The sequence below is a fragment of the Ochotona curzoniae genome, unplaced genomic scaffold, assembly GCF_017591425.1.
Source record: "Ochotona curzoniae isolate NIBS_2020 unplaced genomic scaffold, NIBS_Ocur_1.0 contig_908, whole genome shotgun sequence".
NCBI lineage: Eukaryota > Metazoa > Chordata > Mammalia > Lagomorpha > Ochotonidae > Ochotona > Ochotona curzoniae.
In genome coordinates this window covers 36,585,255-36,601,970 of record NW_024466607.1, presented here as the reverse complement: position 1 = coordinate 36,601,970, position 16,716 = coordinate 36,585,255, and positions in this window count along the sequence as shown.

The following is a 16,716-nucleotide window of genomic DNA, read 5'->3' as shown; positions in this document are numbered from 1 at the left end:
GTGACCACAATGGCCGATACTTGCCGATCCGGAACCAGGAGCCAGGAGCTCTTCCGGGTCTCCCATGCAGGTGCAGGGTCCCAAGGCTTTGGGCCATCCTCAACTGCTTACCCAGGCCACAAGCAGGGAGTTGGATGGGAAGTGGAGCGGCTGGGATTAGAACCAGTGCCCATATGGGATCCTGGCACATGCAAGGTGAGGATTTTAACCACTATGCTATCGTGTCAGGCCCTAAAGGCTTGTTCTTTTGAAATTGTGTCTAAGAACTCTCTCTAAGCTATGATTATCAAAATCATCTTATGTGGTCTTTGCTCTTTAGATGTGTTCTGAGTTCATTCTGGTATATGGGATGAGACAAGGAGCTAAGATCCAGATTAGCACAAAGGAATTTAGAATTGCAGCAACAGGATCGAACAGACCATCTTTTGACATGTTTCGGCTCTTCTCAAGTGAAATCAGTACAGAGTTATTTCCAGATGTCACATTTACTAATCATATCTTGTTCTTGTTGCTTCAAGCTTTAACAACCTTTGAAATCAGAGAATCAAAGTACTCCAACTTTGACCTTTCAAGAATAACTTGTCTTCCTCCTGTCTTTTTTCACATTCATGCGTATTGTAGAACCATCTTTGTGAGGCAATGTGTGAAAAAGTTAGCTGTGGGTGATTGCCCCTAGATCTCTGCCTGTTACCTGGTGGGCATGGCTTACAGCTTACCTGCCCATGAGCTGAGGCACAGCTTCCAGCCCTGTGTGCAGAACATGACCTCTGATATGGCTGGAGGGAATAGACGCACCTTATGGCCAATTACGGTGTCATTGTTGGGTGAAGGGACTGTTGGCAGACACCTTCCAGCCCTCCTCCTCTCTACCCTTTAGAAGCTTGTAAGTTCTTCTCAACATACAAACATCCTTCACCGGTTCGTTTCTGGTGGTTCAGCAGCAAAGAACACAATTGCCTCGCTCCTTGGTAACCTCAGGGCCTGCTGGCAGGAATAAGCCTGCTGACTGGTGCCTTGAATAGGGATCTGAAGGCTTCAGGTAGACATAGGTGAGGCCCCTCTCTGCCTAGTAAGAGGTAAGCCCACCCCATCATCGGGGCCCACTCAGGATTTCCCTATCAGGGAGCCCATTTCTGGGACACTTAGCAGGTGGTCCTACCATGTAGCATCTACCAGATGGATGCCTAGCGTCGCAGGACCTAGCATGTCACTGCCCCCTCCCTAGCATCTACCAGGTGGCTGCTTATCCCTGCATCCCGGCAGGTCTGACTCAGATACTACCTCAGCAGTGTGCTGGAGGCCCCCCATCCCATCCTGGTTTGTGGGACCCCCATCGGATGGATTCCCCCAGGCTAGCCACTATCGTTCCCACAGAACCCCTGGACTCCTGTCCTCACCTTTCTGTCCCTGTGTGGAAAGAAACTGCACCCATTTTCTCTGAGTCTGAGAAAATTGGCTCCTCCCGTAGGAGCTCCCCTCGGGAGCAGTGAGCAGTGCCTCATCTCCTTGCTTGTAAATACATTGTTTGCACTGTGTCCACGGATCGAATGAATCCGAGGGACTTGAAATCCAAAATGCAGTAAAACCACTTGTTCTGAATTTGAATGGGGGGGAGGTGAGACCCCCACCCACTGGGGGTTCAGCTGAGTGTGTCTCTCTGAGGGCAGTTCTCGGGGTTACTGGTCTTGTGAACCTAGCTGCCTACTGCCAGCAGCTGGCCACTTCTGGTTCCTCCAGCCCTCGAAGTCCGTCCCTAAATTTCCTGTGGCCTGGTTCTTAAGTATCTTTATAAAATGAGAAGAAGGGCCCGGCGCGATGGTGCAGTCGAGGACGGCCCAGACCCGGAAGAGGCTCCTGGCTTCGGACCGGCATAGCATCGGCCGTTGCGCTCACTTGGGGAGTAAATCATCCGACGGAAGATCTTCCTCTCTGTCTCTCCTCTCTGTATATCTGACTTTCCAATAAAAATTGTTTTTAAAAAATCTTTTTTAAAAATGAGAAGGAGGCCCGGCGCAAGTGGTTAAGGTCCTCACCTTGCACGTCCGGGATTCCATATGGGCGCCGGTTCTATCCTGGCAGCCCCGCTTCCCTTCCAGTTCCCTGCCTGTGGCCTGGGAAAGCAGTCCAGGACGGCCCAAAGCTTTGGGAACCTGCACCCGCGTGGGAGACCCGGAAGAGGATCCTGGCTTCGGATCGGCGTAGTATCGGCCCGTTGTGCTCACTTGGGGAGTGAATCATCGGACGGAAGATCTTCCTCTCTGTCTCTCCTCTCTGTATATCTGACTTTCCAAAAAAAATTTTAAAAATAAATCTTTAAAAAAAAATGAGAAGGAAAAAAAAAGAAGAGGAGAAAAAAAGGAACTGCTTGCTAAACTTTTTCTTAAGGTTTGAAAATTCTACCTAGAAGACCTTTGGTTGGATAAATGTTAGCGAGCTGACTTTATCTACATACCCGTGTCATTAGGGCAACCTAACCTGGATTGTGGAAATCAGACAATATTCGTTCCTGTTGCAAATCTTAAGGTTTTACTTGCAACATTCTCAAAAAATGCAAAATTTGTATTATAAATAATTTGATATTAAATTACGCTCTAATCCACTGTCGAATTGCTTTAAGGTACTAGTTAAAGCAATGTGCTACTTATTATCTACAAGTGTTTCTATACACTAAGGTCATTACTGCGTTTTCTCATTGCTTTAAATTGACAGACGTTATGTGCTTGTTTTAAAGATAGTTGAGTAATGATTCTGTGTCAATAACTGAGTCTAATCTATATTGCGTTAGTTAAGAAATGGAAAAAAATCTAGTTCCAGATATTTTAAGTCTTCTTGGCATCCCTGACAGGCATCCAAAAAAATTCAAAAGTTTTGAACTCTGAGGCGTTGCTATTTCCAGTGAGGGCTCCTGGAAATCTCAAAGGACTTACATCTCATTTTGTAGAGACAATTAATCAGGCTAATTGGATTATAATAAAGATATTACCAAATGCCAAGCGGGTAGGATTTTGTCATATCAAAATACTATGACTGCAAATGTCCATAAAGTTATGAAAGTCCAATTTTAATTTGTATGCTTTTAAGAATTGAGTTTTATGAATGTATTCAGTTGTTCAATGCACAATTTTAGGATTTTTATATTACTGGAAAAATTAAAATTTAAATTTTCAGTTTAATGGAGGAATTTCGCAGCAATAACGATTTTTTTTCTCTCTCAACTTGAATCAGACTGGATTAGCATAACTTTTCACTTAGTAAATTTGTAGTAAAAACTAGTACTGCCAAGCTTGGTTGTTGATAACCTTTATGTATCAAAAAGTATGTATGTGTGGCCGTATGTTGGTCTCTTATAAAATTGCTTAATTCTTTGAGTGTGATGTCAGCATCCAAGCTGGTTAAAGTCTCTATGCGCATAGCCCCTCACACAAGTGTGTATTTTACAAAACGAATGATGTTGCCTCCTGGTACTGTCGCCCTTTTTCTTGCCTGGTGTTTGCTGGTGCTTGCTTTTGCAAATTACCTTTTAGAGTTGCTATAACGAAAGTTCATTGCAAGGAGATAAATTTGCTCGTCTGTATGTCATCCTGGTACATTTCATTGTTTGCTGCCTGGCAGCGGTAGCAATAATTGGTGCCTGGAATTGAGGAATTTTCATATCAAAAGCAGGAGTTGGGTTGGGGACGTGCAGCTCCTGGCTCCGACATCTCAGTACCACTCCTGGAGCTTGCAGTAGGATTGAAGCTTCACACTGTCAGGACTCCCCAAGGTTCTCTTTAATCATTTGTTTTCCTCTAGATCTAATAAGTTCTCCTGCACTCCATGAACATCAGTGGGCAAGGTAAAAATTTATTTGTGTTTTTTTTTCAAATACCATGCGGAATAAACAGGTGCCTCTTCTTGTTGGTTATGATTCCAGCCACGACTGCTTGAAATCTGACTGCTTGAAAATTTTCTCATAATCTACAAGTTTTGCGCTTTATGCTACCTACATTTATAAACCTTCTGGAAAAAAAAAGTAGTAAGCTTAGGAAATAATTCTAAGCAATTGCTTGTAATTTTTAAAAGTGTCTAAAGATTTCAAACTGTTGCTCGAAACACATTTGTTATTTTCTCCTGAAGTAAGGCTACTAACTTAACAGAATGTCTTTGATTCATGCAGCTTAAATTATGAATAGGCTGTTTTTAAAATATTTAATTCACTGATAAATTTGTTTTTAAGTTTACTAATCAAACAAATGTACAATGTAGTTTAATTGTTAACCTGAACTCTTGTCTCAAATTTATAGCAGGCACTGAGCCTTTGGGGTGAATGTTTTGTAAAGCTGTTATTTTATAGTTTTCATTTTATATTTTCCTAAGATCCCAGTGGCTCAGATTAAAGATCTCCCTTATAATCCTCAAGGTCAGGGCATAATTACAAAGAAACACCAGAAATGTTAAGATATACTTTAAAAGCAGAGGAGGAATATACTACCATCAGAATCTGGTCTTGGAAGACCTACCCTTAAGGAGAAAATGGAGGAGAAGCCCAGCCCTTCCCAATACCGGATGACAGGGGAGAACCTCAGAGAGTTGGTGTGCAAGGCTCGATGACTGTTCCTGACCTTCTAAATTAAATAAATTTCTATTAGATTAGGGCCACAGAAAAATCTCCCACCTTAGAATGCTTGAGGAGGGTTTTTTAAATCCTCAGTTATATCCTAACTGTAAGAAATAGGTGTTGGGCCTGGCACAGTAGCCTAGTGGCTGAAGTCCTTGCCATGCATGCACCAGGATCTCATATGGATGCCGGTTCTAATCCCAGCTGCCCTACTTCCCATCCAGCTCCCTGCTTGTGGCCTGGGGAAGCAGTTGAGGATGGCCCAAGGCCTTGGGACCCTGCACCCATGTGGGAGACCTGAAAGAGGCTTCAGACTCCTGGCTTCGAATTGGCACAGCTCCGGCCATTGCGGCCACTTGGGGAGTGAATCATGGGACAGATCTTTGTCTCCCCTCCTCTCTATGTGTCCGACTCTCCAATAAAAATAAAATAAATCTTTAAAAAAAAAAAAAGAGGGGCTAGCTGTGTGTGGGGGGACACAGAAGAAGCTCCTGGTTCCTGGCTCAGGATTGGCTCAGTTCCAGCCAATGCAGCCACTTGGTGAATCATCAGATGGAAAATCTTCCTCTCTGTCTCTCCTCCTCTGTATGTACCTGCTTTTCCAATAAAAATAAAGAAATCTTGAAAGAAAGAAAGAGAGAGAGAAAGAAGGAGGAAGGGAAGGAGAGAGAGAGGGAGGGAGGGAGAGAGAGAGAGAGAAAGAAAGAAAGAAAGGAAGGAAGAAAGAAGGAAAGAAGGAAGGAAAAAAAAACAGCACATTAGGCAGAGGGATGGGCGACCCCAGTCTGTGCACAAGGAACTGTATGAGTCACACACCCAAAGAGACCACCACCCCAGCCGGGCTCAGGCACCCTGCAGCGGCCCTCAAGGGAGAGGGATGCGCACCTCAGAGATGGGAGGAGGTGTTGCTGGCTTGGCAGAGAATCATGGTGCGTGCTTGCCCAGGTATGGGACCATCAAACTCCCCACCAAGCACACACACACACATACACACCCAGAGGAGCATTTATTTCCAAAATCCTAGGGTGTAACCAGCGTGTCCAGTGTTACCAAATAGGAGACTGATCATCAAGACTTCAGCAGTCGGCGCACAAGATCATCTGGTATACAAATACGCACAGCGACAGAAGCCCACACGTGTGAGGTGGCCAGGGGAATCCGAACAGTGGTGAAGATATTCAAGTGATTTGAGATGTATGACTCCCCACAAAACAGTAACTGTCCTTTTTTTTTTTTTGAAAGGCTACAGTTCTCCCAACATTTTTTCTGCACATGTAAATATAAATTCATTGCATGCAACCTTGCATTGTTACAAGCTTTCCGTCTGTTCTCTAAATCTGCATCCTAAGTTAGAGTGAAAAAGTAATGTCTGAAAAGACAGTAAGAACGGGGACTCCCTTTTTAGTGAGATTACTGCCTTCTACAAGGACCTGAGGGAGATGCTTGGCTGTCTCCTGGGTGAGGACTGAAGAAGGCAGCAGGCTACCATCCAGGAGTTTGCCCTGCCTGAGAAGAATCAATGGCCTCCAGGTCTAAAGTTGGCTGAAAGATCAAGTCCGTAGACTGAGGGGCTGTGATGGAAGGAATGACGTGCTCCATAGAAAGAACGGTGACCCCAAGGGGAAACACTACAAAGACTTAGCAGAAGCACCCGAATGAGGAGTAGAGAAGGGAGGAGAGAAATCCACACACGTGGGTGTCAGGGCTTCCTTTCTGGAAAACTATGTTGCAAGTGCAGTGTCAGAAGAGTTAGCTGGTGGAGATCAGAAAGGTGAGATGCTACAACTGCGCAGGAAGGCAAACTCCAGACAATGACCCCGTTGTCAAACGCCAATGACCTCAGTAAAGAGTCAGCAGGGCCTGCCAGAGGATGAGACAGGGCCACAGGTGCTGTGTTCTCGCCAATACGGGGTGTAGGGACACACACAGGGTTAGAGCACGGCAGAGAGGTTGGCAGGCCAGTGGGGTGCAGCAACAGCTGAGACCTGCACAGCATCAGTGAACATGGACAGGGGTAGGAGAAAGGACAGGTGGAGAGGCTTGCAAGTTCCCATTCTTTCTGCTCCATCCCCACCGCAGATCAGGCATGCACATACACTCAGGGTCAACTCCTGCCGTCGATACAGTGACAGGTAGTTTAGGAGTTGGGGCCAACTCACCTTCATTTCTTGGGAGTGACTCATGGGTGGCGGTAGCTCCAGCATGAGACCCTCCGGGCTCAGGCACCTGTGTTGAATCTTAAGGTGAAGGCAGATGGTATAGTAGGGACCCTGCCTCTGTGGGCCTGGAGAGCTGGGCCACTCCTGCATCAGCTCCTCCACCATGGATTCCTCATACAACAACTTGTTGGAAGAATTGTGGGCCACACCCTCGGCCAAAGCCCAGGCTATTTTTATGCCAGTCCTGCTCAAGGGATTTGCTCTCTGCAGAAAGCACTGGGCCTCTTGTTGTTCTTCTTCCTCTTCAGGTAGGACTGGAAGAACAGTGAAGGTTCGTTTTCCACCTTGTAGACAGTGGCTCATTGTTCTGGGATATTTCATCTCACCACTGAACCGGCAACACCTGGAGGCACCATGGTCCGAGACACGGGAGGGTGGTGGGGCAAGGGGAGTAGTGTGCTGTTCCTTGTCAAGGCAGCAGCAGCAGGAGGGTAAGGAGAAGATGGAAAACCTTGATGTTCTTTTGGGGAAAATCTCCCATACTCAGACAGGCAACCAACTAGTAAAATTCAATGTGCTCTCGAGACAGCTGAAGAGTACCCTACAGCCATTTTAAGGCATATAGCAGCCGGTTGTGTATAAGCTAAAATTGAAATGTCAATGAAGTAGTCACAAGATGTGGTTAAGAACTTGTATTTTCTAACATACTGGTCACTCAATACCATATCAATTTTAACTCCATATGATGTTGTAAATTGTTATTTTTATTATGTTATGGCTTTTCATTGGACGGGATGATATTCTACCAGCTCTGCTTTCAGACCGGGGATGGTCTCCCAAGGAAACTGTTGAATTCATTTGGACAATAAGATTCTGGACTCTATACGTGGTACATGCTTGCAATGAACAACTCATGACTGGATTTGAACTGTAATACTGCAACAATGTGGAGGAATCCACTGGGGGGAGAGGATGGGAAAGGAAGGGGGAATCCCAGAGCCCATGAAACTATGTCATAAAATGAAATCAAATTTTAAAAAAATCAATGTGCTCCGCCAGGGGCTTGTGAGGTGGCCACATAGGCATGGACAACGCCAGGGTGTGGCACCAGACAGGTAACCCGGCAGCAGCAGTGATGTCAAAAGGGCAACCAAGGGCGTAGGGCCAGGCACACCCCTGGTCTCTAGGCAGGCTTTCCTAGGCCTAGGTGCGGTCCTCCTAATCCCCGTCAGAAGTCAGTGCTTTATGGGCACGGCACAGCCCGTTGGGACCAAAGTCTGAACGTTCCCAGGCTCCTGCAGCCTGAGCTCAGACTCAGCGTGTGCCTCCCCAGTGGGTCTGTGACCAAGCTTCTCCCTGGGACCCTGAGTGGCCCACTGTCTCTCCTGTCACCCAGGACAGAGCCAGCTCAAAGCTGAGCCCAGGAACAACCGAGAGCTCACCAGGCTCGATCCAGACTCCTGTTCTATGTCCCCTGGGGAAGACACACATTCTCCATGGCCATCCTGGCTGCCCCCACCACTAGGCAGAGATTCCTGGGAGGGAACATGTGGCCCTGACCTGAGTGGCTACCACCTAGCACTACATTCTTTCCTGGCATGTAGAATAATTTCCTTATGGGTGACAAATGCATCAAGTGTTTATGCCTCAGACTTTCACAAGATTGGAAGTGGTTCGTGCTTTGAACCCATGCTTTATGACTTCCAGAGCATGCACTCTGCAATGTGCCCTTATCCCCAGCACTGCATCAGAGATGGGGCTCTTTCCTCCACTCTCGAGAGTATTTAGCAACGAGAATGTGGATTCTTGTGTCCAAGGCAGGAAGCACTCTTAGCCATCAGGACAGAAGCATGTAACTTCATGCTACATGCTGGAAGCTTCTGCGTAACAAGAAAGACGTGAAGCTGCACATAGCTTCAATCATTCATTTTCATTTCTAGATTATGTATAATTTAGCCTTATGTATTTATTACTGCTATTGTACTGTAGAAAACAAAGCGTTTATTTTAGGATTGGGTGAAGGAGCAGGTGTTTGGCCCAGTGGTTGAGATGCTCTTTGGGTTGCCCGTATCCATTCCAGAGAACCTGGATTCAAGTTCCACCTGTGCTCCCAATTACACTTTCTCTCCAATGCACATCCTGGGATGTACCAGGTGATGTCTCAAACACAAGGGTTCCTGCCTCTCACTCAGGCCATCTGGATGGAGTGCGGGTTCCTGGCTCTCACACAGGCCATCTGGATGGAGTACTGGGTTCCTGGCTCTCACACAGGCCATCTGGATGGAGTGCTGGGTTCCTGGCTCTCACACAGGCCATCTGGATGGAGTGCTGGGTTCCTGGCTCTCACACAGGCCATCTGAATGGAGTGCGGGTTCCTGGCTCTCACTCAGTCCATCTGGATGGAGTGCTGGGTTCCTGGCTCTCACACAGGCCATCTGAATGGAGTGCGGGTTCCTGCGTCTCACACAGGCCATCTGGATGGAGTACTGAGTTCCTGGCTCTCACACAGGCCATCTGGATGGAGTACTGAGTTCCTGGCTCTCACACAGGCCATCTGGATGGAGTACTGGGTTCCTGGCTCTCACACAGGCCATCTGGATGGAGTACTGGGTCCCTACGTCTCACACAGGCCATCTGGATGGAGTACTGAGTTCCTGCGTCTCACACAGGCCATCTGGATGGAGTACTGGGTTCCTGGCTCTCACACAGGCCATCTGGATGGAGTGCTGGGTTCCTGGCTTCAGTGTGGCCCATACCTTGTGGCCCGTGGTATTTAAGAAGTAAATATGTAGACAGCAGTTCTCTCGACTATCTGCATTTCTTTCTCAAAGTCTCTCTCAGTGCCTCTCATAGATTTCTCTCTGTGCCTCATAATGAAAAAAAAATGCATATTCTAGCAGTTGTTCTCTAAAAGTAAAACAGCTGCTAAGATATTGAGTGCTGTCGTATCAGCACATACAAGAGCCACGTATGAGGATGAGTTGGGCTGGGGGAGGCCACAGCACCTTTGACTTGTGCCATAGCCTGGTCTGGTGGTGAGCCTCGTGGGGGTTCAGGAGGGTCACTTTAATCAGGCCAGGGCATGAGTCAGACCTGGGGGTGGGCCATATTGGGCTGTTGCACTCCCCGGTCCGCAAGGGCGCTGTGTCTGCAGAAAGGCCTAGATGAGGCTTAGAGAAGCTGGCTATCTTGGCCTTTGTGTGCACCTGAATAGATTCTCTATTGCACAGGCATCAGCAACTGAGGAGAGCCATTCCTGTACTCCAGTGTCGGAGCCTGTGATCTTCCCTGAGGCCAATCCTCAGACTTGACGCTTGTGTGCCAGCTACTTCAGGGTCAAGTTCAGTCCATCTCCTGAACCAGCACATACCAGTGGATGCAGCTGACTGGTCAGTGCCACCCTCAAACCTATGTCTCATGTGAACCAACAGATGCTGCAGCCTAGCCCAGTCCAGCCCACCCACAGGCCCGGCTCACGTACAGCACTGGGTTGTATGGCCTACGCAGGCCAACCTGAGTAACTGCCCTCAGACTTGTCCCTAGTCCCAGTTTTTGTGTATGCCAACAGGTGCTGCGGCCTAACCCAGCCAGGCCTACCCCGAGAACTGGCCCACACTCTAGCTCTCTTGCACTCACTAATAAGATTGTAGCCCAGCAAGGGAGTCCCCAAAGTTCCTCTATCAGTCCACTCCCAGCCCAATTTCTACATGTTGGAAGGTGGTGAGGCCAAGTCTGACATGGTCTGCCCCCAGTTCAGATACTTGCCAGTGGGTGCTGTGACCTAGCCCTATCTGGACCACCCCAGACCCAGCCCACACATGTGCTGACAGGTGCTATAGCTTTGCCTGGCCTGGTCTGCCCCCAGCCCTGGCTCTCACACTCATGCTCGGTGGGAGCCATGGTCTAGTAGGCGTGTTCCCAAAGCTTCCCTACCAGGCCTGCTCCCAGCCCCAGTTCTTGGTGCTTGCACACAGGTGTTGTAGCACAACCTACCATGGCTCACCCCTAGCCTTGGAACTTGCTGGTGAGCAGCCGTGGTTTTATGTGAACTGGCAGGTGCTGCAGGCTAACTCAGCCCAGCTCCAATTTTTTTTTTTTCTCTCTCTCTCTCTCGAGTGGACCAGCAGATGCTGTGACCAGGCCTAGCTAGCATGCCTCCATACTTGACCCATGAGCGTGCCAGATGGTGCTGCAGCCTTTCCCAGACCCACCCACTCCCTTCCCATTTCTTGTGCTCACCAGTAGGACCTGTGGCCTGGTTGGAGAGCTCCCAAAGTTCCCAACCAGGCCCACTTGCAGCCCCAGATCTTATAAGTGCCAACATGAGCTGCAGTACAGCAGGGCTGAGCCCACAGATCACCTACCAGACATGACCCAGGGCAGGTTCTCCTGTGTGCAGGTGGGTGCTGCTGCTCAGCATGATATAGCCCACCACTGTCCCATCACTGGTTAGAGGGTGCTGCAGCCTAGGCCTGTCAGACCTGCCTCCAAGCCCCAGCTTTCTCATGCACAGGCAGGCTCTGTGACCAAGCCTGGCCCAGATCTCACATGAGGGCAGGTGCCTTGCCTAGCACAGATGTGCCCTCCAGATTCTCCCTTACGAGCCACACTGTCTCAGCTGCCTCAGTTACCATGAGTGTAGTGAGTTGGTCCCTGCAAGGCCCAAAACGTCATTCCATACCTGTCAAACAAGCCCTTGGTGACCCCCATTCTGCTATGTCCTCAGACCCCCTCCCCCAGGCAATCTGCAGCCGCTCCATGTGGTGCTCCCCGGCAGCTTCTGGATCTGTGTGTCCCAGCAGCATTGTCCCACCTCTGTGATACCTCATTTAATAAGTGGTGATATGCACCATTCTCGTAAAAACAACAAAAGACCAGGCAGATAATGAGATGTTAGCCCGCCCGCTCTGAAATCCAAAGTTTAATTGGAATTTATGTAACTTTTCACCACATGTGGAACTAGCAAGTAAAGCTTGTTTGCTAACACCTGCTCAGATGCAACTACCATTTGATTGCTCCTGCTGCTGCTTTTGAATAGTTAAGATGTAAAACCGCTGTTGGTTATGACGACAGGCTGTATTATTTCAGGAGCATGTTTCCCCCTTATTCACAGGGAAAAAAGCCTTAATGTCTGATTGTTATACATGTGAATGAGAAAATGAAAGCCTTCGTATAATTTCAAAGCCTTCAAGCCAGGGGCTTCTGTACCCTTGGTTTCGTTTCCTGTAAATTCTGTTATTTCCCCCTCCATTTTTTTTTTTAATTTTAAAAACTTGTTTTCTTTCCATAGGCTCTGGAATTTCTTCTCCATCCCCCCCCGACCCCTACCCCCCCATCTTGATTTTCCCTCCATCATTACAATAGTATAGTCCTTCATAAAGAGTCCTACGACCGTCACTCTGCTATTTGAGTGTGTGCTGACATAACAGGCATGGACAAGGACAGAGAGTCCAGCATCCTATTTCCAAGATGTATGTAAGAGTTTCATTGGGATCCCATCTCTGATTTGGAAGTCGAGATGCATACTGCATTGTATCTTCACATCTCGATAGGATAGCCTCTATTACAATGTTATTTAACTTCCTGTTGTTGCTTTCTGTTTTTCCTTCCTGTTGTTGATTTTGTTTTTTGGCTTTACCATTATTTTCATAGTAAGGACGTTGTATGCATTGCTAGTGAGCTCATCAACAGTAAGAACATTTGGGAGAAATTAAGAATGTAGGATGTAGGGGTCTGGCTATGGTATAGGAGTGGGCATGCAGGGATCTGGGTTCTCACGTCTAACCGTGGAGTTCCTGTGTCAGAACTGGGCCTCCACCGTGGGAAGGACGGAGTAGTGGATGACTTTGCCCAGATGCACATGGAGGATATGGCAGCTTAATGGGAAGTACAGGGGACACCTAGTTCCATAGCAGAGGAAGGAGGACAGAACAAATTGGACGACTACCCAGCCAAATGATGACAGCCATGACCTGGACGAATGGAGACTCTGAGTTCAACTACGCCAACCAATGAACGTTGGAAGGGGTTCCTCAGCCTTGGATCTGCAAGATGGGCAGCATTTTCAAAGCTAGCAAGATCATGTGGGCAGAACCCTCGGAGCATACACACATCAGGGACGCTGGGTTGTGGTCAGGAGGTCGTTCCACAGGTGCCGGGACAGCCGGGAAGCGGGGCATGACTTCTGCCCTTGTCTTCCCACTTCCCCCAGATGCAAGAAGAAGAAATGGAAAATTTGAAAGTGATGATCAACACCCACTTTCCCTTGGTCCATTCCACACGGATCAATTATGCAAACATTATCAACATTAAAAAAAAAACTTTAAAATAGGATGTTTAGTGTTCTGTAATCTGAAGAGAATTTCTTGATTATTTTCTGCATCACTAAGAGGCAAACTGAATCCACTTTTGGACATCTCAGTGATAGAACATAGCAACACATTTCTGTGCTGAGTCCTGATGCAATGCTGAGAAAAATAAAAAGGGGCTTTGCCGAGTGTTGGAGTCCAGGTATCCTGCTGCTGGTCCCAAGGAAAAGCAAGCAAATAGTTTCTTTGTTAATTCAGCAAATTTGTATTAAGAGCTTAAATTGTGGTAGATAAATACATGTCAGCAGATATGAATCCTACAGTGATTGAGGAACAAAACTGAGGCAACCCAAACTTTTCTCTCTCTGTTGTCTCAGGGTTAGTTCGTTATTCAATACGCAGTTTTCATTTTCCGTGCCTTTTCCCACACAAATTTATACTCAGGTGTCGGAGTTACGGAATAGATTAGGGGAAAGAAAAGGTCTTCAGTCAGCAAAGATTATCAAATGTCTTGAGATATGTTCAAAAACGTATTTCTCAAAAAGAAAAAATTTTTTTTAATTTTTTAAACTACTATGACCATTATGCACTGCATTTATTACAGAGTCAGACTGTAACCCAGCTCCCTTGTCAAACTTTGAATTCTTGAAAGAAAAGTAAACAATGTTTCAAACACTGGACGTCACAAATGAAATTTGTATTTAGAACTACTAGCGAACATGTTTCATTTATCTTTTTTTTAAGATTGATTTTTATTATTTTTTTATTGAAAAGGCGATATACAGAGAGGAGAGACAGAGAGGAAGATCTTGGGTCCCATGATTCACTCCCCAAGTGAGCGCAACGGCCGATACTATGCCGATCCGAAGCCAGGAGCCTCTTCCGGGTCTCCCACACGGGTGCAGGTTCCCAAAGCTTTGGGCCGTCCTCTGCTGCTTTCCCGGGCCACAGGCAGGGAGCTGGAAGGGAAGCAGGGCTGCCAGGGATAGAACCGGCGCCCATATGTGATCCCGGAGCGTGCAAGGCGAGGACCTTAAACACTGCGCCACCGTGCCGGGCCCAATACGAAAGGAACAAAGCATCAATCCAGAAATTGTCAGAAAAGTCACGGATAAAGAAGTATGCGTTTTACTCAAACTTGCAGTCATCTCGGGTAAACAGTCTTTAGAAAGTTGGTGAAAAGGTGCTATCTTTTGCAGTGGGAGTTGGCTTCGTGGTTCAAGTGCTGTTTGGAACTTCTGCGTCTCATACAGAACACCTGGGTTCAGGACCTGGCCCTGGTGGGTTCCAACTGCCTGGCCATGCTAGCTGGAAGGCGGCAGGTGGTGTGAGAAGGAGTTGGATTCCTGAGTCTCCCATGGGAGACTTGGTTTGAGTTCACAGCTCCTTTCTTTGGCTACTGGATGTTGTAGGCGTTTGGACTGTGAAGCGGCTGATGTGAGCTTACTGCTCTTCCCATCTCTAAAATTAAAAATATATACATATATTTTAAAGATGCTAATCTTGGTGATGGGTGTTGTGGTAGAACTGGTTGAATGGCCATCATCTACTGCTTGAATGGCCAGCATTTCATCTCACAGTGGCTGGTGGGAGCCTCAGCTGCTGGGCGCTTTCTATGCAGCGTTCTGCTAATGTGCGTGACAGGAAGGGAGGATGGACCACGGAGTTGTGTTCCTGTGTCCCACCTACGGGGTGTAAGGACCCGAGCCTCCTGCCTTCACTCCAACCCAACCTGACTGCTGCTCCTGCTGCGCACTTGATGTTTCTCAGCTAGCCTGTCAAATAGAGCATGGATTTTCAGAAGGTGCTAACTACTGAAATCCTGTATTTCTAGCCATCTCCCATTTAAGAACTGCAGAATTCTGTGTTTTATTCTTTGATCCAGATATTGCGATCAGCGCATATATCTGAATAACCTGAACACTCTTCATTCTGAGCATCCATTTATCTTATTCTGTGAAAATCTGGGGAGGAAAGCATCATTCAGGGACAGATGAACCGGAAGGTTCACTCACATCATGAAGTCACAAGGTGGAGCACACGCTGATTCTGCCTTGAACCAGTTACAGCCCTGGTAAGGCTTATCCTTATCCTCAGGCTCCCTCTGGTGGACAACGTGTGTAGTCAACCAAGAAGACGTCTGTGAGGACCAGTGTAAAAATGGGTACTTTGTCCTCCCAAATCCTGATTTGTAACAAAGGCTGACAAGTGCAAAAAAAAAAAAAAAAAAAAAAAAATTCTTCTTCTAGCCTTTGAAAATTACTATTCTGGCCCTAAGTATAAGATGATCCATTTTTGCTCCACTCCCCATAACCTACAACTGTTGTAATTGGAGAAAGGCAGAAAGGCGTCTTAGACTGTGAGGCTGTGAGCTCTTATTCTAGAGGCTTCTCAAAATTGTCAGCTGAAACCAACCTACCTTGTCTAGTCTTTCCCTTTGCAGTCCATGCTGATAAGCTCAGCATGACATCCGCTTAAACATAGAACAGCCAATGCCCTTTAAGTCCTGGCAGGAAATATTCCCCACCACATTTCATCCCAAAATGTTTCATCATATTCCTCAATCATCTTTAACCGGACACTGATTCATCTTTCTTCTGTCTGCAAGGCTGTGTCGTAGTTCTAAACTCCTCAGATCTGTTCTACCTACCTTTGAACCTCACCATATTCCAAAACCTTGGGAATGCCTTGCCTCTCAAACTCCAAGTAGGATCCTAACTCCTTAGTCAGTACCCAAGGCTTTTCTTCCGGCCCTGGAAGGTCTGTCATGGCAATGGTTGGTTCAGCCTTAATCCGCTGAGTAGAGAAGTGATGGCGCGGGAGAAGCCAAGATGGTGGTATAGGGTGAGAACAGGTCTAAACCGGGTGAAACACAGGGGACAGGTTCCAGGGAATGCTACAGGACATGCTGATGGCAGAGGGGGCTCCTGGAGACCCTTGGGCATGAGGAAGCAGTGCAGACAATGGATCGGTGTTGCAGTGACGAGATAACCCAGTAGCGACCAATGCGAGGCCATCTGAGTTCCACTGGCAACCAGGAGAGGGAGTCCACCGGGAGCTCAGGTGAACACAGGCGAAGAGCTGCCTGGCTGTTGATTTGTTTGATCCGACCATGAGCAGCAGACTGCATGGGACAGTGCAGGAACAGGGTGGAGATCACAGCCCAGACCTACACCAGCGCCGCATCAAGCAACATTATGTGAAGTCGGGCAAAAGCTGTGAAACTGAAAGGTTGGCTGGGAGCAGGCTCATTTCCGGCTCAGTGCATAGCACTGAACACGCATGGAAGGCAGTGTAGACTACACATCCTGCAGGTTCCTCAAGGTGGGTCCAGGTGGCTGCCAGACCTAACAGACGACAGACCCAGAACTCCCATTTTTCACAGTATGGCGAAGGCTGTGGGACTGGAGGGGTAACAGTGAGCTACCCACGTGCTAGGCTGACAGCAAAATCACTTCCAGCTCAGTGCGTTGCACTGGTTTGTCACAGGGGTGGGCCCATACATCCCCCACAGAATCTGCCCCGGACCTGGTTCTCTCACATGCTGGCTAATGTCATGACCTAATCTAATATTACCCATCCCTTATTCTGACTCTCACGGTGGGTGCAGTGTTCTAGCCCTGCCTGTCTTCTGTTTTCAATGTTTTTTTTT